Raw genomic sequence first — 23,247 nt, 5'->3', positions numbered from 1 at the left:
AATGTTTCAGACAAGAGCCTAAAAGTTTCTTCACCAGCAATATTTATTTATTTATTTATTTATTTATTTATTTATTTATTTATTTATTTTATTTATTTATTTATTTATTGATTTGTCTTTTTGTTTGTTCGGCATTACTCGGAAGACGCCCACGCAGGAGAGCGCTCACAAACGGAGGGGGTAGATGGTAGCACAGCAAGATGTAACCAGAATTCGTTGTGATAAAGTGCATGCAAATAAGACCGTACACCCGCCGCGGTGGCTCAGTGGCTAAGGCGTTGCGCTGCTGAGCACGAGGTCGCGGGTACGATTCCCGGCCGCGGCGGCCGCTTTTCTGATGGAGGTAAAAGCAAAAACGCCCGTGTGTACGAGATTTCGGCGCATGTTAAAGATCCCCAGGTGGTTGAAATTAATCCGGAGCCCTCCACTACGGCGCGCCTCATCGCCTGCGTTGCATAGGCGCGTTAAACCTTACAATCAATCAATCAATCAATCAGTCAATCAAATAAGACCGTAATCATATCATACGGTCTTACAGGCAAATAATCATATAGGCAAAACCAAGTTTGTGTCACTTATATACCAATAAATGAGCGAATAGTTGGTTAGAAGCGTAAAAGCTTAGGAAACCGAAATGAAACACGATAGAAAACGAAATGCCGTTACAGATTAAAGGGGCTCTGAAGTGACATGTAATTGTTTTCTGCTCACTTTACCAACAAGTCTAGGATGCGTAGGCCATTCTGAGATCATTTTCCGCCGATATACCGGCATTCCGTAACGAGAAAGGTATCGCACAATCATCCACGCCCTCGCGTCGGCCTCGTCGACACACTGGCGGGTCCACGGGGGTAAATTTAGCGGATTGCTGGCATGTGTTTTATTCCTGCCCAATTCCTATACTCCCTAACCACCCCTTGGATTGCGAGCCTCCTCAATGAACAATGGCAGTCAATCTATTTATTTCGTGCGTGAGCGAAGGAAAAATTCCTCTGGCACTTAAAGGGACACTGAAGTGATATGTAAACATTGCGGGATTACTAGCGCAAATTGTAGTCCGGAGTCCCCAGGCCATGTTTCGACCACTCTAGGCGCGTTTACGCGATTTTATTTAGTAGAAAAACTAATTCGAAAACGCTGTCCTCCTCTCTTTACGCTCGCCCATTTTCTGTGGCGTTTTCGTGTGACGTCAGGAGGGGATGAGCTGGCAATTGGCTGCGCCACGGCTGCGCTACTGCACGGCTCCCCGGCCGACAGAGTCAGTCGGCCCAGCGTTTCGTCCGCCGGCCGCCGGCGGGTCGTCGCAATCAAGGAGGAAGGAGGAGGAGGAGGAATAAACATTTAATTGAGCATTGCTTGGTCGCAATTCGTTCGCTTAGTTGAAACGAAGCCAGGACACGTTTGTGAATGGAAGAATGTGCCTTTCTTTACTTGGTTTGTTTGTACACTGTATCTAGCTCCAAGTCAAGGTCGCTTCACACAAGCGCTGCACATGCGACGCTTCGCTGACTGGTACGCCAGTAGGAAAATATAAGGCCTCTTGAAGGCGGGAGAAGAGTCAGCGAAGTCAATATACGCCTCGAGATTCGCGATCGCTGCGCCGCCTGCCGCCGCTTCTCCGCGGCGTTTGCGGGATTAGCGTTGCGTGGCTGATAGGTGGTCATGCAGTGTTTCGGTTCTCTTTCGCTTCTCTTTGCCTTTCCGCGCACTAAACAACTTGTTATGGTGACGTCTGTAAGCTAACTGCACGTTTAGGGCACTTAAAAAAAACAGCTGCGTCTTGGTAGAGCGCTCTAACGCCAACAAGAGCTACCCGGGGAGGCGGTTCTGCGCGCTTCTTGGCCGCTCTTGCGGGCGTCGGCGACGGCAGCAGCATATCACCGCTGTCACCTTCGAACACGTCAGCACAAGTGATCGCCTCGTTTAGACCTGATATTGGCACTGTGAGAGGTTGGTTCGTTTTGCAGCGCAAACAAATGCGGCTTTGCTTCGAATATGTACGTCGTAGAAAAATATGTTGCGGGGATGTGATAACCCAATAGCTGACAAAAACTTGTGCCTTTTATGAGAATATAAGCCACGCGAAAATGTTAAGTACACTCAAAGCCTGTGCATTGTCAGATATTTGCCCACTCATGCATTATAGTAAGAACCAAGGTATATGTTAATGAAACCATGGGAAAATGAAAGGTAGCTGCAAATCAGGAATAAATAGAATAGTCGTAGGGGAATTAAAAAAAAAAATGAGTGCAGCTTCTGAAATGCTAAAGACGTTTGTTTGAGCAAGGTAGTATTCACCAGACCAACTAGATGCGAAATGCACTGATATTTCGCTAGACATGGAGGGGGGGGGGTGAGGAGGAGGACGCTCAACTATAATTGTTTACAAATGCGGAGCGAAATCAACGAATGAACGTTTTAGTAACCACACACACACAAGCTGTGTGTTCACTTTTCGTTTGTTTTTCGCCTTCAACGAACGGCTGATCACTCGGCGGACGCATTTTTTGAAGAATACAGGGTTGGCAGTTCACAAGCGATACGAGGTGTCTTTGGAAGAGTTGATTGATTGGTTGCAGGGTTTAACGCGCCGACGCAACGGAGACGATGAGGCACGCCGTAGTGGAGGGCTCCGGATTAATTTTGACCACCTGGAGATCCTTAACGTGCGCCGAAATCTCGTACACACGGGCTCGTTGGAAGAGTGTCGTATCTGATAAGGGTCTCTGATTTCGGTTTATGCTACATTCTGCAGTCTCCCTGTGTCATGACGATGTTTAGAAGAAGAGTTTGGTCACGGACACGGATTACTCTATAAGCCCATCTTCGCGCTTCTCGTGGAGGATAAATGTAACAGAAGAATCTTTGCGAGCGCTCACCTCGGGACAAGACGACCCATCATTAAATTTGTCGTCGTGTGCTGACTCCGGAGTGTAATTTTGCATTATCCATCGTACTTCTTTGGTACAATGTTTGTGAAATTTATGCCGCATTGGCTTGTTCATGGTACTGATCAATATCTACTATGTGATACCAGGCGTAACTTGCGTGCTGTCAGGTATGAGTGCTCCGCTGGGTTTTGTAAGTGCACAAAGTCAATTTACAGCATAGTGTGTATGGCCGCAACATGACCATCGGAGGAAACACTGCTTACGGAGACACTGCCACTAAATTTCAGGGCAGCGGAATTGCAATCAGCTGCATGAAATGCTGGCTTCGGGACGCCGGCCTGTGACACACGCCCGGCGCTCATATATCACTAAGATCGCGTCATTTGCGTTTATACTCTCGTGAACACACCACGCTTGCAAACAGAGTGCCTGCTCCACGTTATTCGGTATTTCGAACGCGGACAAACGGTAAATCGCTGTCTTGAACGAACCCCAAAAGCAACGGCGACAGGGGGGAGCGGGCCGGGGACTCCCGCGCCTGCTTTCGAAACGGGCCGCTAGGGGGATTTCAGTGGCGCCCCTACAGGCCGCGCTCGAGGCGTATAGGTACTAAGCAAATAAAATCAACTGATATTTTTACCGTACAGCGTAAAACTAGGGCGCGGGAAGCACTTTTTTGCGCTGGGCGAACAAGCACAGCGGTCAGCAGCACGACTACGCATCTGCGAACGCTTTTCCGTCTACGAAATGCAATTGCTAGACGTGAGCTACTGTGGAAACTCGGGCGACGCTTACTGCACGATCGCAGTACAACAAATAGTCACCTAAGCGGCTTGAAATGCCAAAACTAAATAAAAGTGTAAACCGGTTGTACAATATATACCCTACATTAGCAAGACATCCCCGTCCCGCTCCGTGGCCTAGCAGTCTGGGGCGCTAGGACTTCACCCTAAATGTTTTGCGAGTCACGAGTTCGAATCCCCGCGGGTACGTGCTTTTTTTTTTTGTAAGTTAACTTTTTTGTTTTCCGCCGATGTTTTCTATATTGAGTTCACCTTTTTTGGGGCCGCAACGTTCATGGCTACACGAACTAGTTCACAAAACGCGCGCAGGCTGGCACTGGCGCGCTAGCGAGTTCTCGTTGGCGTGCTGTTGCCATAAGCACCGATTGCTTGCAGGCAGTGGGCACAGGCCAGAATGAACAGACCCTTGGCCTGGTGCGAACACGCTTTTTACGATACAGGCATGAGGGAGGCAAGCTCCAAATATGGGGGAAAAGCGCATGACATTTGGGCGTCTGCGGGTACGCGGAGGGCGTTCATGCACTGCGTAGGTCTCGGCTAGTGAATGCTACGACTACAAGCCGTCCTGGGAGGCTTATCTTGTGCATTTTACAGCCGACAACATGGCAGAAGCGCGGTACGATGATTACTGAGATATTGAGAATGCCCATCCAACAAAGCCATTGGTTATGTTTTACAGAACCGAAACCGAAACCGAAACTTGTGTGATTGCTAACCTTGGACATCGTCCAATCACGGCGCCCCTCCTCTCAACGTCACAGCCTTAGTTGGTGCGGCCGCCGCAAACCGCGCATGGTAGTTTTTCTTCTTTCGCGCTTTGTAAAATAATTACTGATTTGTCAACCGGATAAACGATGAAAAGTGTGCTAATTTGAGCCAGTCTACGCAGTGCAAGCAAAAACGGGAGCTTGACAAATTCACTTCAGTGTCCCTTTAAGTCTGTTCGCGCGGGTTGAAGGCGAAAGCCTATAACGACTACTAGACTCTTTAGCTGCTACATCGTCTTCTGTACTAGCGGCAGCCATTTCACTACCGTTCCTGTTGATAACGAAGACCACTTTTCTGTTTGATGAGACGTCTAAGGCTTTTTTTAGCCTTACAATTTGATATAAACCGAGAAAGTTGTGAAAATTTTGAAGGCCAATATAGCATGAAAACCTAACGAGAACCGCTGGGGAACTATTACGGTAGCTATAGCCGGTATTCAATGGCGCGGAATGCATGCAGGCAACCAAGTGTGCGCCGCCATATCTGTGGCCAAGCGTCTGTTGCTAGGCGACCTAGGCGATGTTGTGCGCACGGCCCGCAGATCAGGCACCCCTCTTCTCCTCCATGCAACCGTGAGTGAAAAACTTTATTAGACGGGAGTGCAACCGTGTGAGTGCGCCCACGGACGGTCTAGAGCACCGGAGTGCGCGCGTTGGTGGCGGAACTTTACGTCGAGAAGGGACTTCATTGTTCTCGTCGCCGCCGCCGCCGCCGCTGCGAAGGCCATATCAACACAGCGCGCGCCGCCGCTCTAGCCCGGCCGTGGTGCGCCGTCACTCGTTCCGTCGGGCTCCGCGGGATGGCGATACTTGTGCATGCTAAGCACGACTGTTTCACGTTATAAACTCTACCTCACCGAACGCACACGATTCCCTCGAGTTCAATGTGAGTGCGATTAATAACATCTCTGTTGACGCCACCATTTAGAGTCGGATTGGAACGGAGCAAATGACGCACGCCGGTGTTTTTTTTTTGTTTTTTTTTTTTTTTTTGGCGTGCGGGCGCAGTGGCCCAAGCCGCGCCGTGGCGCATCGGCCATGTCTGTGGCCGATGCACCAGTGTTGCCAGGCGAAGAAATTGACCGCTAAACTTTTCAACGAATAGTACCTATACGACAGCGAAGTCTGGATAAGCTTTTCTATATTGACGTTCATCGTATACTTTTAAACTAAGGTTTTAGACTAAACAGTCAACCAATGCATTTCATGGCTTAACTTGCACAATGCAGCCACAGAGAAAACTGGCAAATTCGCTTTAACATTCCTTTAATACGGTTAGTTCTGTGAGTGTTAGGTCATAAAATTTTACCCTACAATGAAAATTGTGATGTGTAAAAGTACGGAGCCCCAATCAACAAATGGGAGTATTAAGAGGGGCCGTTGAAACTGTGGCGTGTTATACGCCTTTGAAACTGCAGGTCACGTAACGGAGAGATGGCAGGTGATCAACAACAAGGGTCATATGCAGCGGTGATTGATGACAAAGTTTACAAAAAAGTAATAACCGGGGAACTTTCGAGCTTTATGATTAGTCAAACAATTTTGCACCAACTCTCGTAGCTCTGATGCAAGCATAACGTTAGTAATTTGAAAATATGAAATATTGCTCACGGCATTGAAATTATTCAAAACTATCAGCTGAGTTTGGCCAGGGTCTTATACTGGCTGCGTCGTGTTCAATTTTTGTCGGGACGAGGGTAACGGAAGCGAGCCTCCATGTTAAAGCGATGGTGCACGTTGTTTCACGTTGTCTTTGCGGTTCCTGAGCTTAATTCGTTTTTATTGGCGCTTCATCCCGAAATAGGCGCAGCTGGTAGCCCTCATTGATTGAATACGCTTGTTTCTATAGATAGGGGACGCTCAGCTGGCTTGAGCGTTAACTCCGTGCTCCCTAAGGTGATGACTCTTGCGCACCCCAGGCCTGTTGTGTCAACATCTATCATCATCGACGTATCCAGTACAGCCCTCCGAGCTGTGCTCTAACAGTTCATTCTGAGCCCGAGGTCACGGGTTCGATTCCCATCCGCGGCGGCCGCTTTTCTGATGGAGGCGAAAAGCCAAAACGCCAGTGTGTACGAGATTTCGGCGCACGTTACAGATCCCCAGGTGGTCAGCGCCTCATCACCTGAGTTGCGTCGGTGCGTTAAACCCTACAATCAATCAATCAATCAATCAATCAATCAATCAATCAATCAATCAATCAATCAATCAATCAATCAATCAATCAATCAATCAATCAAATCTAACAGTTCATCAATGGTGCCTGGAGGTCAGGTCTTAAATAACTGGTACCCTAGTTTTAATTCCGTGCTTGTGGGTCTGTAGATACGTGCATAGCAATCTTTATTTCTGCTTGGAGGCTCATAGGATCATACAATAAAAAAACAAGCAAACAATTTTTGTGCTCAAAATAAAGTCTTTAATTGCATATGTTCTAATTAGAAGCCATATTAGTAAATCCTTTAATACTTGCCCTACCATCTCTATATTTTGTCTGTGGCTCATCGGGTGTAGAATTTCAGAAAACCTGCAGAAAACATATCTAACAGCAGAGCTGTTTAAGCCGACACAAATCATCGGCTTAAGCCGTCGGCGTAAGCAGTTCAAAGGAAAAAGAAAACCCCGAGAGCACGTGAGCGCGTGCCTCGCGGCGACCACCCGCCGTTGCCTAGGCTTGCGCGTGGGCGTACGTCACATGAGAAGCTCCGGCCATCGTCGTCGTCGTCGTACAGGGACCGGCGCGCCACGGGTGTGGTGGTGGTGGTGGTGAACGTTTATTGGAGCAACAGGGGAAGGGGAAGGGGTGTGGGAGGCCTCCTTAGTCCAGAAGGCCTCGTGACCGCGCTGACTGGAGAGCCCGGGAGACCAGGGCCTGCTGGCGGGCTGGGTCCGGGCTGGTCAGCTCAGTCTCCCACTGCTCCAGGGAGGGTGAGGGGAGGGGGTTAGGTGAGTATGGGCAGGAGAATACTAGATGGTAAGTGGTGAGAGGGGTATTGCAGTGCTGGCAGTGGAAGGGTAGATAGTTGGGGCGATATGGTGTAGGATGGCGTGATTGAAGAATGTGCCAGTTTGTAGTCGGCGGTATGTGTAACATTCGTAGTTGGTGAGCGTGTGATGAGGAGGAGGGTATGTTCTTCGTGTGTGGGTATAGTGAGATAGAAGGGCATTGGAAGTGGTGTCGAGGGGTGTGAGTAAGTCAGGTGAGGATAACTGAGGTGTCCGGCTCGCCGGCTCCTTGGATGGGAATGCCCGGGAGTGAAGCGCTCGGGCGGCAGCATGCGCTGCTTCGTTCCCTGGGAGTCCAGCGTGACCAGGTGCCCAAATGAGTGTGATGGTAAGATCTTCGGGCAACCGTTGTAGGAGAGGGATGGCCTGGGGTGGGGCAAGGCCTGCTTGGTAGAGGCGGCAGGCCTGCTGGGAGTCGGAGATGATTGTTAGGGAGTGAAGGCCTGAGTGGGTTGTTGCGGCGTGGGCGATTGCTAGGGCTTCGGCAGTGTCGACCTTGCATGAGCAGTATGTAGCCGCAGTTGCAATCTGCCCTGTGGAGTTGAGAGCGACAAGGGTGGTGCGAGTTGATGTTAGGTCATGGGCGACATCGGTGTAACGAACCTGAGGGTCGGCTTCATATTTCTTATTCATGTAACGGACTCGTGCCTCCCGCCGGCCTCGGTTGTAGGTGGGGTGCATATGCTGTGGTATGGGAGTCACGCGCAGTCTTGTCCTGATGGTGGGCGGGAGGCGTTGGGGCTGCTCCACATGATTCGGTGATGGCCAACCCAGCGCTTGGAGCACTGCCCGGCCTGCTGGGGTGAGCGCTAGCCTTCGCAGTTGAGAGGCGCGTTGTGCCTCAATATGCTCAGCAAGGGTGTTATGTAGTCCCAGCTTTAGCAATTTATCATTTGATGTATAGGTGGGCAGGCTGAGTGCCACCTTGTAGGCCTTGCGAATTAAGGCATCAAGCTTGGTGGTTTCGTGCTGCTGAAGGTTAAGGTACGGCGTGGCGTATGTCATTCTGCTCAGTAGGAGAGCTTGCACTAATCGGCTTGTGTCCGGTTCCGTGAGGCCGTGATTTTTACTGCGTATCCTGCGTATAAGGTGAGTCAGCTGTGTGATGGATGCCTGCAGTTGCGGGAGGAGTGCTGCTCCGGTGCCGTCATGATGAAAGGGTACTCCAAGGATCCGGAGAGTAGGCACTGTGGGTATTGGTTGGCCTAATATAGTTACTTGAGGGTCGGGGGTGGGTGGGAGAGCGAGTCCTCTGGACCGTGCCCTGAGGATGAGGAGGGCGGATTTGGCTGGTTCACAAGTGAGGCCTCTCGGACGAAGGTAGGAGATGGTTTCGTGCACGGCTTGTTGGAGAGCGTCCTGTTGTTCGCCGCTGGAGCCAGAGGTGGTCCAGAGGGTTAGATCATCCGCATATAATGCGTGTCGGAGGTTGGGTATCTTCGCTAGTTTGTCCGGTAGTTGTAATAGAGCGATATTAAAGAGCAAGGGGGAGATTACCGACCCCTGAGGCGTCCCCTTGGGGGGCGTGTTGAGAGTTGGTGAGGTGAGTGAACCGAGCTTGATGGTCCGCCGCGCCGAATACGTTGACAACGAATCTGTCAAGCCATCCCTTCACAATCCACACATGAAGACGGTCACCATACCAGCTGACGAAGGAGTGGGGGTCTACTAGCGAGGGAAGCTTAGGTGTACTACTAGAGGAGCTCTCGGGCATTAAGTGGGATACTATAGGGTTAAGCGAACTTTGAAAGGCAGGAGAATGCTTTATGGAACTCACTAGTGGGCATATTCTGGACTGGATTGAACCCCAGGAGAAGAAAGAACACGCGGTGGGATTCGTAATCCACAGAGAAATAGCAGGAAACGTGGAGGAGTTTTTTAGCATTAGCGAGAGAGTCACGGATGTGATCAAGCTAACCAAGCGATACAGGTTTACAGATAGTACAAGCCTATGCGCCAACAACCAGCTACGATGATGAAGCCGTAGATAGCTTGTACGAGGACGCCGAATCAGCAATGAAGAAGGCAACACGGTTCAAGATTGTGATAGAAGACTTACGCAGTGGCCGGTAAAAAATTACCCACCTTCCCGCGAGGGGAGCCCTGTGGAGATGCGACGCATCTTGGGGGTTCACTTGGTGTTTCCGTTCGGTTGATTCTCTAATTGCGTGAAACGTGTGAGGAACGCGTATGATGTATTCTTTATTTAACACGCGGCGTAACGTTAACGATGACGGCCTTGTGGTCGCTGAAGTGTACGGGTAGTGGATGGTGAAGTAACGGGACCACCGTGCAATTTGCAGCGAAGATCAAGTCTATGCACGTGCCCGAAATCGGAACGCCGGTGCTGGAACGACCGCGGCTATGACGCAACGTGGCACGGCTATGACGCAACACAATCCAACACAATCCACTTTAATCCAATCCAATCCAAATCCAATCCAAGCCAAGCCAACCCAATCGAATCCAATCCAATGCCCCTCGCGAGAGAGTGTTCGCTATCCGAGAGGACAGGGGGTGAGCGGCGGAGAGCGCAGCTCGCGCGGCGAGGAGAATGGGGGAGGGGTGTGGACGGACAACAACAACGCCGTATGGAGGGACAAGGCGAGTGAATGAAATACAGTCGCATCTAAATGAAAATGGGAGAAAGGTCAGTGGGAAACTTCGGAATAGACAAACAGTAGAGGAGAAAGAGCGAGAGAGAGAGAGAGAGAGAGAATCTTTATTTTTGAAGAGTCTGGGTTATTGAGGTCTGGCGACCGACAGTTGCAGCTTGCCGGTGACCTCGGCCACTCGTTCCGTTATATTCTTGCGAACCTGCTGGTCCGAACTGCCCAACGCCTCCTCTCAGTGCTCGCCAGTCGGCGTTATGCGATAGGGATCTTTGGGCCAATTCCACATAAGATGAGTGATGGTGGCTTGTGCATCACATGCAGGGTAATAGGGTGAGGGGTACATTGTAGGATAAATTAAATTCAGCCTGGCGCTACATGGTGGTCGCTCTTCGGCGTTAGTCAGTCCCAGGGGAGCAGGCGGGTATCGACGGTGGGTAAGGGGGTAATGCACAGTAATATCGTGGAAACTCATAGGCTGTCGCGAGCCGACTGGTTTCCATGGAGGGGGACAAGACTAGGTCCTGCTCGGATGGTAAGCTCTCGAGCTGGTGTGTTGACCGCTTCATTGCCCCCCAGCCCTGTGTGGGAAGGAGTCCATATCAGCTCCATCTGGGACTTTGGGTGATTTAGAAGGAAAATTTTGAGCACCAGGGGAGAAATAGTCCCCTTGGCAAAGTTTTTGATGTCCGTTTTCAAATCAGAAATTATAATTGCCTGTGTCAGCCGATGTGATATAGCCAGATCAATGGCCACCTCTTCCTCCAATGCCGCGTGAGGGGATACACTGGTGGGATTTTCAGACGGAAATAACCTGAGCTAGTTGATGAACACATTCTTCTGCAAAGGAAAAAATAGTAAATTGACATGAAAAAGTCCCGATGGTACAACGAAAAACGGAATTGACTTTATGCTAGGTGGCAACACGGGTATTGCTCAAGACTTAAGGGTGCTAAGTAAGACTCGGAGCAGCAATCATAGGATAGTTAGATGCAAGCTAAGGCTGAATCTCAAAAGAGAAAGAACGAAACTTGGGAAAACTAAGAAACCCTGCACGGGGTCAGTCCGAGCCGGATCGCAGGAGTTTAAAATACCTCTTCAAAACAAATTTACGCTTCTAAACAAGCAGAACGAGATCAGTGTAGACAGTCTAAATGACAACCTAGCATCGGCACTCAGTGAATAAGCAGCGGCTGTGGGATAAGCAATACGTCAAAAACAAACTAGAAAACTAAGAAAACTATGGAACTAATTGCCAAACCTAAGAACATGAAAGTGTCAAGTACGGCAGATAAATTGAATTAGCCGAGCTGTCGAAACTGACTAAAAGAAGTAAAACGAACGACGTTCATCCATATAACATGTTAGTTATCGAGGAAACACTGCAAATAGGGGGAAGCGTGAAAGCAACTAAGAGAAAGCTAGTCATCGGCAAGGACAGGATGTATGCGCTCAGAGACAAGCAGGCTAACATTACGCACAGCTTGGACGATATGATAAAGGTAGCAGAACGATTCTACACCAGGCAGTATGCCAGTGACGTCAGACTAGGGAAAACTACTGAGAGTACAAGCTCAACTTGCTATGTCCCGCTAGTAACTAAAGAGGAAGTAGGAAAGGCTCTCAACGGCATGAAAGTAAGAAAAACTGCAGATGACGATGGCATAACCGTAGATCTTTTGAAGGAGGGAGGAGATATTGCACTGTAAAAGTTTGCTGTACTATTTTCGGAATGTTTGAGGACTCAAAAAGTGCCCATTGCCTGGACCACAAGAATTACAGACCCATCACCCTACTTTCAGTTGTTCACAATCTCTTGGCCAAAGTTATAGTTAACTACATTGGTGACAGCCTCGATTTTCAACAACCCAGAGAGCAGGCTAGGTTTAAAAAAGGGTACTCAACCATGGGTCACATCAATGTCGTCAACCAAGTGCTAGAAAATGCCGCAGAGTACACTAAACGCATTTACATGGAATTTACAGACTACGAGAAAGCGTTTAATCCCGTACTCACCCGCAGCCGTGCTAGAAGAACTAAACGACCAGGGAATAGAGGAGACCTATATAAGACGCCTAGAAGACATATATAAGGAATGCACAGACAGGATAACCCTCCACAAGTAAAGCGATACATTTCCGATCCGAAAAGGAGATACCATCTCGCCAAAAACAATCGCAGCATGTCTGGAGGGAGTATTTAGAAGGTTCGGCTGGAGAAACATTGTATAAGGGAAAACGGGGAATACGTGAGCCATTTTAGGTTTGCCGACGACGCAGTCTTGCTGAGTGAGACCGCAGAACACGTGCAAACAATGCTTAAGAAACTAAAATCACCAAGCACAGCTCTGGGTTTAAAAATAAGTATGAATAAATCGAAAGTAATGAAGAATAAGCATGCCAAAAACGTCCTCTTTAGCTTAAGAAACGAAACGTTAGCAGTAACAGAATCTTCTGGACTTCCTCCTGGAAACGGGTGCCATCTTGTACCTCTGGGACTTTATGCTAAAGGGCATACTATCGCAATTAAAAAAAAATACTACCTCGGACAGATGGTCAGTGCTGACCACAACCCACCAGTGAGAAATCCGGCGCAGAATAGGTATACCTATTCTGCGCCGGATTCTGCGCCGGATCATCACCGGCAGTATGCACTGCTTGTAGATTTTTCTTTGGGGGGACAGAGGTAGCTTACCTTTCATAATTTGGGAGTGCTTGCCAAGTGCTCCCCAACCCATCTACAAGCAGTGCATACTGCCGGTGATGATATACGTAGAAACTTGGCGCCTTACTAAACAACTAGAAAGCAAACTTAGGTAGGCTCTACGGGTCATGGAACGAATAATGTTAAGAATAACACTCAGGGATAGGAATAGAGCTACGTAGATCAGATAACAAACTCATAGTGCAAATAAAAATATCATAGTTCAAATAAAGAGAAAGAAATGAACTTGGGCTGGCCATGTATTAAGACGAACCCATAAGCGGTGAACAACAGGGTAGCAGAGTAGTAACCAAGAGATGGGTGTAAAAGGGGAAGGCCATCAAGCCGATGGAAGGAGGAAATAAAGAAATTCAGGGGGTAAGCTGCGTACTCAAGTAGCGCAGGACAGGAGGTGCTGGAGGTCAGTGGGAGAGGCCTTCGTCCTGCAGTGGATTTGAGTAGGATTATGGTGGTGAAGGTGATGATGATGATGATGATGATGATGATGATGATGATGCGAAAACGCGCTACAAGAGGATGTGCCCTACGCGGCTGTGCCGTCGGAAGGCTACGGCGAAAGGAATGGAATGACGATGGTTGTTACTGAATAAAACACTACATACTTTAATGGTTTTTGCTTTGAAGTGCCGTCCAAAACGGCTTTGCACTGTTGGGGTCCTGCTGCTCCCTCTATCTTGGGATCCGCTGTCAGCGGCTGGAGAAACTAGGTAGGCCCCCGCCTCTGCTGTTTCGCGACCCTCTTTACACTAGTGCAAGCTACGGCAATTTTCTTTCCTGAAAAAAAAAAAAAAAAATCAGGGCTAAAAGGGTTAAGCTTTGAAAAATTGAAGTGCCACAGAGACACCTTTGTATACATGGTTGTAAATGCCTCGTCAGCCTATTTCAACAAGTTCACAAAGAATAGTCTCGTTGCTGTTTCAACGTCAATGACATAATCTGCTCCTTTCCGTTCTCCAAACCTGTGTACGGGCCTGTGTATGTCAAGATTAGCTCGTTATTACAAGCCCGAAGGAAAAGTAACACTTTGTCCTTAAAATAAAGGCGCTGTGCATTCGTTATCCTACCGTTGTATGCTGCGACAAGGACGAGTATTCGCAATTCTTGGACGTAAACACATGAACCCTTATCCCCTATAGGGTCTGCGCTCTCTACTGTCCAGAGTTATTTTGGGGAGGTCATTGACCATATCCCAGGTCTGTCGTATAGAAGATCGAACGGTACAAAGCCCAGACTACACTATGTCACTTAGCAGCGTTGCAAAGAACAATGGTGCTAACCTTTCTACCAGTTTCTTGGGGTTTATCGACAAGTGAATTTGATCATTTGTTTTAATGTTCCGTTAAGCGTTCAAAAAGCTCATTACCCATTGGTGGTACAGTGTAGTTGGCAGCTGGTGAAGTTTTAAGAAGTTGCAGAGGATCCCTTACCAGGGTTTTATGATATGAGAACAGAACGTTCATTTTAATTAGGTTATTCGACGAGGCTTCTACCGATGTCGATGTTAAACTTACAACCTCGACGTCTACGCTTTGTGAAACTATGCGCTGTTGCGGTCGCTTTTGTCATCTTTCAACCGGAAGGAACCGCGGAAGCGCTTTTAGAGATAATTTTCGCTGTTGGATTGCCGTGAGGTGTCAACAGCGGCCGTTGATAGTCGTTTGAGTCTCATCATGAGAAAAAAAGTCTGGCGATTGCGATACTCCCTGGTGCGAGATTTGCGCGAAGTGCGAACTGCAGTCTTCTCGGTCACGGAGCATAGCTGCTGTGTCTAAGAAATGATCGCGTGATCAGCGAACGCACGACGGCGCTAGCTACTCTGGCGTTATCTCGCAGCGAGTCGCCGCCGCCGCGCATGTTGTTTTAAATTGTGTTTGAACGTTCAAGACCTCTCCAATCACGACATATCGCAAGGCCTCTCCCAAGCCAGTGGAATCCAAGACAAGCAATTTCGCGCCCTCATCACATTGCAAGTACAACCTCAACAAATGTGATTGGCACACCAGACCCGTATGTCGCCGACAGGCTCGCGCAACTCACAAGCATCCCGCTGCGGACAACACAGATGGAAGTCACTGCGCACATGAAGCCACCCCCAGGGACGTCACGGGGGGTCATACATGGCCGCCCCGACGACATCACTCCTGAGAAGCTTCTGGACTACTTAGATACAAACCGCCCATACCTGATTCATGCACGCCTTATGGGCCGCTCCAAATCGGCACTCCTCACTTTCAATGGCACCCGTGTGCCTTATTACGTGAAATTCAACTGCGAACTGATCCGATGTCGCCCATATCGGCGTGTCATTCAAGTGTGCAAGCAATGTGGCGAGATGGGCCATCGGCTAGACGTCTGCCCTCATCCACAACGACAACTGTGCACGAATTGTGATACTTCAGATCCAGCTGCGGACCACACCTGCCAGCCCCAATGCAAATTATGCAACGTGCCCCATATCACTGCAAGTAAGGACTGTCCAAAACGCCACCTTCCTGCCGCTCCTAAGCGCCGCCAAGATTCAACCACTCCAAACTCGAAGCACAGCCCCCTCGACTTTCAAGAGGACTTTCCGACCCTGCACCCCCTCCAAACAAGACGGCCACCGCCACAAGTATCCCAGCCAGACATCCAACCGGTAAGCTGGTCAGCCAAAGTTTCTCACTCTCCTTCTGCTCCATCCACTCCCCACTCCCCACCACCTGCCTCCCCGTTCACTTTCGCTCAAGTCACTACACACATCCAACAGAAAACCAACGAGGTCCTCCAGCAGCTCTCTGAAATCACCAAGCAAATCCAAAACCTTGCGGCGAAACCCCTGCCCCCTTCCCCACCACCATCCATCGACCTGGAACGAATACTCGCCAACATGGAAGAGAAACTCTCTCAAACTGTGAAACAGATCACAGAATCACACACAGCAATGATTACCCCGCTATGCGAAGAACTCCCGACTCTCACTGACAGACAGGCCAAGCTAGAACTAGCATTCCGAAGCATCTCAGAATCACTTCACTCCTCTCATCTCCCCAAGAAATCCAAGCATCACCCGTATTATGACTAAACCGCCAGACGACCGACTTTCCATACTACAGTGGAACTGTCGCTCCTACAACAACAAGAGATCTCAGCTAGCACTTTACCTCACCTTGTCTCACTCCGATGTCCTAGCGCTGCAAGAAACAGACACTCCTCACCCTACTCTTCCTGGATACCAAACCTACACGCAAGACACCCTTCATCGGACGGCAGTACTGGTGCACAGCTCCCTTCCTTCCCAGGCGCATTCGCTCGATCAGGACATCCCCAACACGTTTGTCGAACTGCTGCCCCGTCAACCACTCCACCCGAGCACGTACATCCTAAACATATATAGCCCTCCCAGACAGAACTTCCACGCGATCGAGGAACTTCTCCACGCTGCCACTCGAATCTCGCAACGTGATCCCCTCCTTGTCCTAGGGGACTTCAACGCCCCTCACCCTGCTTGGGGTTACCCACGGGCCACAAAAAAAGGTGCAGCCTTAATCCGAGCCACACACAACCACGACCTCGTGTTACAAAATGACCTTTCTATGCCCACTAGAATTGGCAACAGTGTCACTCGTGACACCATTCCGGACCTCACATGGTCCCGGAATTGCCCTCATACCAACTGGACCTGTCACTCGGAAACCCTCGGCAGCGATCATTATATCATCACCATACAGCTACCGGTGCACAAGAAACCGCTCAGCAGAGGCACTGCCAAACTAACAGACTGGCCCTCCTTCAGAAAGGACGCCAAGGCCCTTCCCCCCATTATGGATGATCTCAATGCCTGGACGGAGGCACTGGAACAAAAATTCAAGCGCTACACTCACGAAGTGACACTTACCGACGATCACCCAGCAGTCGACGGCCACGTGCTACATATCTGGGAGGCGCGCCGCAACCTCACTAAACGCTGGAAACATCAGCGCCACAATAAAACACTCAAGAAACGCATTGCCCTCCTCTCTATCCAAGCGAAGGAATATGCCTACACGCTTCATCGGCAGAACTGGTTCTCGCTATGCGACCAACTCAAAGGCACGCTAAGCTCTAAACGTACCTGGCACCTACTTCGCCACCTACTTGACAGCACCACCTCCCGTACCCAAAGTAACCACCAAATACAGAGGCTTATTCGAAACAGCTCTCTTCACCCGAGAGATTTGCTCCATGCAGCTCAGATGAACCTCTTCGGCGCGCCCGCAACCTACCCCTCTCCCCCCACCCAGACTTACACCGGCAATCCCAACCCTGCACTCGACGCCCCGTTCACCATGGAAGAATTACAGGCCATATTAACTAATCTGAAACGTAATACCACACCTTGCAAAGATCGTATTACAAACCGCCTCCTTCGTAACCTCGACATCCTTGACCTCGACTCCCTCTTGCAACTGTTCAACACTCACTGGACGAAGGGCACTCTTCCAGAGCAGTGGCGGCATTCGGAAATTAATTTAATCCCAAAACCCCACAAACCTGTTTCGCTAACATCACTACGTCCGATCGCCCTTACCTCATGCATTGGCAAACTGTTCGAGCGACTTGTACATCACCGCCTCACCGACTACCTCGAAGAAAAGCATTTATACCCACTGACAATGTTTGGTTTTCGCGCCAAACTGTCAACGCAGGACATTCTTTTACAACTTAAGGAGCAGGTGCTAGACCATCTCAGCCGCACCACGCCTCGCACCATCCTTGCGCTGGACGCAAAAGGCGCATTTGACAACGTTACTCACCAAGCGATTCTAGACAACCTCAACGCCACCCACTGCGGGTCTCGCACCTTCAACTTCGTTGCAGCGTTTCTCCGAGAGCGCACGGCTACTATCAAGCTCGGAAGTCTAACCTCGGCCATCATCAGAACACCCCCTAAAGGGACACCGCAAGGATCTGTAATATCCCCCCTACTATTCAATATCGCATTACTTGAACTACCTACTCTTCTGAACAAAATACCCAACCTTCAACATGCCATATACGCCGACGACATTACTTTCTGGACTACCTCTGGTTCCAGTGGAGAACAGCAAGACGCCCTCCAAAAAGCTGTAGACACCACCGTCAACTACCTACGTCCTAGGGGCCTGACCTGTGAACCTGCCAAATCAGCCCTTCTCATCCTGCGGGCCCGATCACGTGGCCGCCCTCCTCCTGCCACATCTGATCCTGAAGTGTCGATTCAAGGCGACCTTATCCCCTCCGTGACCACCCTCCGCGTCCTCGGCGTCCCCTTCCATCGGGACGGCACGGGTACAGCGCTCATTCCGCAACTCCAGACATCCATTACTCGCCTAACCTATCTTATCCGCAGAATCCGCAGCCGACATCACGGCCTCACTGAATGGGAAATTTGTCGTCTGGTCCAAGCTCTCCTGATCAGCAAAATCACATATGCCACACCTTACCTCAATCTTCGACCACAAGAAACCGCTAAAATTGAAGCCCTCATTCGTAAAGCATACAAAACGGCTCTTGGCCTCCCCATTTACACTTTTACGGACAAACTGCTCAAGCTGGGCATACACAACGTCCTTGGTGAGCTTGTGGAGGCTTAGCGAAACTCCCAACTTCAACGCCTCAGCTTAACGCCAACTGGCCATTCCGTTCTCCGCACGCTCGGCTACCCTGCACCGCTAAATCAAGACCGACCACAACGCCTCCCAACTACCATCAAGCACCGTATCCACGTTTCCCCCATACCACGACATATGCATCCCACCTTCAACAGAGGCCGTCGGGAAGCGCGGGTCCGCTATCTCATGAAGAAGCTAGCAGATGACCCCCAGGTCCGTAACACTGACGTCGCCTATGACTCCTGCGCTCGACGCACAACTTTGGTCACCCTAAATCACGCTGGCCGAATCTCCACGGCTGCACCACGCACACCAACAAAATACAGACGGCAGAAGCTCTGGCAATCGCCTTCGCAGCCACCACCCATGTCAAGCATCCGCACATCACTGTAGTCTCCGACTCACAGCAGGCATGCCGCCTCTACCAGGCAGGTCTAGCCCCACCCCAGGCCATTCCACTCCTCCAGCGTCTACCTGACGAGACCACCATTACGATCGTCTGGACTCCCGGACACTCCGGCCTTCCGGGGAATGAAGCGGCCCACGCCGCCGCCCGAGCTCTGCACTTCCGGGCATTCTCCACCGATGGTCAAGTGATTCCATCACCCCGCACGAACGACGACCTCCTCCAAATTCCTCTTGATAACACGTACAATGCCCTTCTGTCCCACTACACCCTTACGCGTCGAGTCTACCCCCTTCCACACCACTCCCTAACCAACCAGCAAGCCATAATATATCGTCGCCTTCAGACCGGTACCTTTTACAACCACGTCATCCTCCACCAGATCGCACCCACTATCTACCCCCGTCAATGCCAACACTGCGACACCCCACTCACCACATTCCACCTCGTATACTCCTGTCCCCACTCCCCTAACCCACCCCCCTTCCCCAAACCGGAGCAGTGGGAGACTGAGCTGACCAGCCCGGACCCGGCCCGCCAGAGGGCCTTGGTTTCTCGGGCCATTGAGTCGGCCCGGTCGAGAGGCATCCTGGACTAGGGACGCTTCACCACCACCCTTTTCCCTTTCCCTTTTGCTCCAATAAACGTTTACTACTACTACTCCCGCGCAAATTTAATGTGATTCGGATGAGCCACGCAACGAGGACGACGACAAAGGACCGATGCACGTGCAGGAGCACGTGCTAGGCTTCTGTGCTTTTTGTGAACTTTAATTGAAAGAATAAGATACTTGCCTTTATAGCTGCCTGCTGGACATGGGCGCCCACAACACGGTGGAGGAGCTGATCGAGGCTCACCTGTCCAACCAAAGGGTACGGCTAAGTCAAACGGAGCACGGCCGGGTCGTCCTATACGGAAGATAGGATGGCAGATAGAACCCCTGCCAACCAAGGCTGCCCTTCCCGAGCAGTGGAAAGAAGCCATTCAAACCAAGCCACTCCCCAGGAACATGCAACCCGGGAAAGACCAATGGAGGTGGACCGCGCGAGCCAAGGCCCATGCCCGACAGCTGGAGGAGAACCCTATGGTACCCTACGCGGACGCCTCGCTCAGAAAACACGACGACCGAGCAACAGCGGTATAGCCACGTCCAACGACAAGCTGATCGTCAGCGCGTCGCTGAAGACGACAGACCCAGCCGTTGCAGAAGAAGCAGCCGTGGCCCTCGCACTCGTGCAACCGAGCGTGGACACCGTGGCTTCCGAAGGGGAGTGATCTCTCCCGCGGCGCGAGACATTTTCTCCAAGCACAAGCCTCCGGGACGAGCCATCGAGCTCGTGTGGGTACCGGCTCACTCGAAGGTGGAAGGCAACACCCTCGCCGACCACCCCGCCCGAGAACTGTCCATCCGGGCCGAGGACGAGCTGGCTGAGCTACCGTATCCCATGACGAGCTTTAAAGACATTACTCAGATGTACAGAAACGTGAGGTGCAATCTTCCCGTACCCCACCCGCAGTTAACCAGGCAACCGCAAACGATCTTGCGGCGCACGCAGGCAGGATCGCTAGCGCATCCCGTTCTGCTACACCGAATATATCCAGCGGAGCACGACACACTCCGCCCTTTCTGCAAAACGGAAAGAGGCACTCTGGCACACATCATAGTCGAGTGTGAAGACCTCAAGAACCCCCCACCTCCCCTTCTCCCCAACACCCCCAATCCCCAACCCCCCGAGCGATGGGAGACCTTGTTGTCCAGCCCCGCCCTGCCAACTCAGCTCGCACTGACGGCCAGGGGTCAGGAGTTGCTGGAGACATATGGGTCCCGTGAATAAGGAACCACTCCGTCTGGTGCCTGCGCGCACCATCGAATGTTCGAGCTTAATAAAGTTGATTCTCTCTCTCTCTCTCTCTCTCTCTCTCTGGTTTTGAGTCTCCTTTCTCAGGCGCCACTGGACTGGACAATGTCCGTCCGCGTCCGTGCGCATAGCATTTACAATTGCAAAAAATCACACAGGCACCGGCAGGATTCGAGCCTGTGTCCGGTAGACCAAACAGAGTTAGTGTCAGTCGTCTTACCCATTGGGCTACGACCGAGAGTCAAGCGCCTTACTCCCTCGCCTGTAACGGTGCGGAGTACCTTAGGACCTCCCAATGTCCATCTGCGTCCATCCGTGCGCACACCACTATCAAGCGAAACTCACGCGAAATTCAATTTGAGCCGTGAGTTGCAGTTTCAATTAGGGAATAATCATGGTGCAACTCAAGGCTCAAATCGAATGACGGTCGGGGCGCAAATAGGTTGTGACTCGGGGCGCAACTTGGATGTCAGTTCGAGTCCCCGTACTCCGCACCCTCGCCATCATCCACGGAGTGGAGATGCTGCCATTTTTTTCTTGTTCATCTTGCGTAACGCTTACAAATCATCTCTGAGAACTAAATCTTTCTGGAGCTTCAATTTTATAATAAAAAAGACAAATTCGATTAATCTTCTACAGCAATATTGTTGCTTTTTTGCATCCAGAGGAAATTTTTCAGCATGTTCATTTCTGCCAAGGACAAGTGGAACGTGCCTGTCGGATACATGACGGAACGCTCGCTGAAGCGCGGTTCCCCTTGACAGTGGCGCCAGATTTCCCTCTAGTAAATATTAGTATGAAAATCTATGGCGGCGGTGGTGGAGAGGAGTATAAAGTGCGGATACAAGTTTAGAACGCCAATAGCTCGTTTACGGTATCGTTCCGCCGAAGCGAGAGACCCAGATGTCAATGCGCGCGCTCGTTTTGAAAGACAGACTGCGCCGAACGCGTGGCATGGTCTGCTTGTCCTATAGTTGTTTCGTCGTCGCTCCAGTAGTTTATAAGCGTATCGAGTACGAAAAATCGCTGAAACTCGTGCCACGTTTAAAATACTCGTTGTAACTCACTATCTACGTCACACGGAGGTACAGCCGGCTGCGGTGCTGAGGCACAGGGGCAACTTCCGTTGCCGTTCTCAACTTGGACCCGAGTATAGTAACCGTACTCCCTCCGTAGATGGCCATTCTTCACTGTGCAACGCACAATGTGAGGCAGCCATCGTACTAAGACCAAGCTTACACCAATCCCCTTGAAGTTGGCTTCACCCTTAAGTGCATGTGCATTGCTAAGAAAACATATTATCAGGGGCATTATTAGCCGTTTCAGTCAAAATATGGAGCACCTGGGAACTCTTATATTTTTAATGGCTTTTATACATGCTGAAAATTGTTGGCTTACGCTCGTTCCGTCGCCGGAGACAATTTGCTGGATCCTAGCTATTGACAGCTTCGCTGTAGAAGCTCAGCCGACAAAGCATCTCTTTTGGTTAGGTTGACGAAAGGCTGTCTAGAATGCCGTCCGACGGCACTATAAGCCCTCCACTAAAGTGACGTCCACCGGCGTTCTGATGAGAAAATGCCCCGTCTGGCACTACTTCATTCTCTGTTAACGTAACGTAACGTAACGTAACGTAACGTAACGTAAACTTACCTAACATGACTTAACGAACAGAAAAATCATTTAAAACACAGAAAACAAACCCAACACATGACAATTGTTATTAAATTAAAGATGTAAAAAAATAAAATATGGCAAGAGCCGAACTCGATCCACTACCTTTCGTAACAAGAAGCTTAGACGGAACCACTAAGCCAGAAGGGAAGACGCTCTGGTTCGTTTCAGCTCAGAATGAGAAATTCGAATGTCGTCGGAACGCACTGTAGCCAGGGCTGCAGTGCTGAGCTGGAGTGCCGTCGGACGGCACTCTAGACACTGCTTTAAAACGCGTACCAAGTCGGCGCCCGCACAAGGCGTCCGCAAAGCCGCGCCCTGTACTCGCATTAACTGCAATGCTCCGCAGGGCGTGCTTCAGAAATAGAACACATAGCATCGATAGCTTCAGTTGACCTTCAGCTTCCGAGGAGGTAGTGTCGCAGCCCCATGGAAGTGACACTGCAACAGGTAGCCGGAGTAAGTCTCACGGTTTCTGAAGTGAACGCAATTGTTTTCGTTTTTGGCGGTCCACGAGGGAGGTCACGCAACGTCGATACCAGCTTCAGGTGACACGATCAGCGGCGTGTTTCCGGGCCCGCGCACTACCAGGTGTTTAGCGATTTTCTTCTGGCAGGTGAAGTTTCATGATTTAGCGAATAGTGCAGTGTCGGACTGCATATCTGGCCAAGCAAAATTCTTCACCCCGCGCACGTTGTACGCCGTCTATAAAAGCGCTGCCCAATTTCTTAGTCGCAAATTTGCCCGCAGAGTAAAGCGGAAACAATGTTTTTGCAGCTTCTGTGTGCTACAATACTTTTGGGCTATAATTATTTTAGACCATACCTGACCTGCAAGCCACAAAGCCCAGTTTGCGGAGTTGCGCTTTTCCGATTTGTATCTCATGCCCCTAATGCTTC

The 23,247-nt window shown here is 50.3% G+C and overlaps 1 protein-coding gene across 1 annotated transcript in view; it reads left to right on the top strand.

The window, feature by feature from the left end:
- The window catches only part of LOC144168612 (uncharacterized), a 63,773-nt gene that overhangs the window by 12,121 nt on the left and 28,405 nt on the right, over nucleotides 1–23,247 (top strand). The window lies entirely within an intron of this gene.

Source organism: Haemaphysalis longicornis, unplaced genomic scaffold (assembly GCF_048455015.1).
Source record: "Haemaphysalis longicornis isolate Haplotype H1 unplaced genomic scaffold, Haemaphysalis longicornis Haplotype H1 scaffold_2, whole genome shotgun sequence".
Classification (NCBI taxonomy): domain Eukaryota; kingdom Metazoa; phylum Arthropoda; class Arachnida; order Ixodida; family Ixodidae; genus Haemaphysalis; species Haemaphysalis longicornis.
The sequence above is the reverse complement of the archived record's forward strand: the minus strand, read 5'-3'. Positions and strand labels throughout refer to the sequence as shown.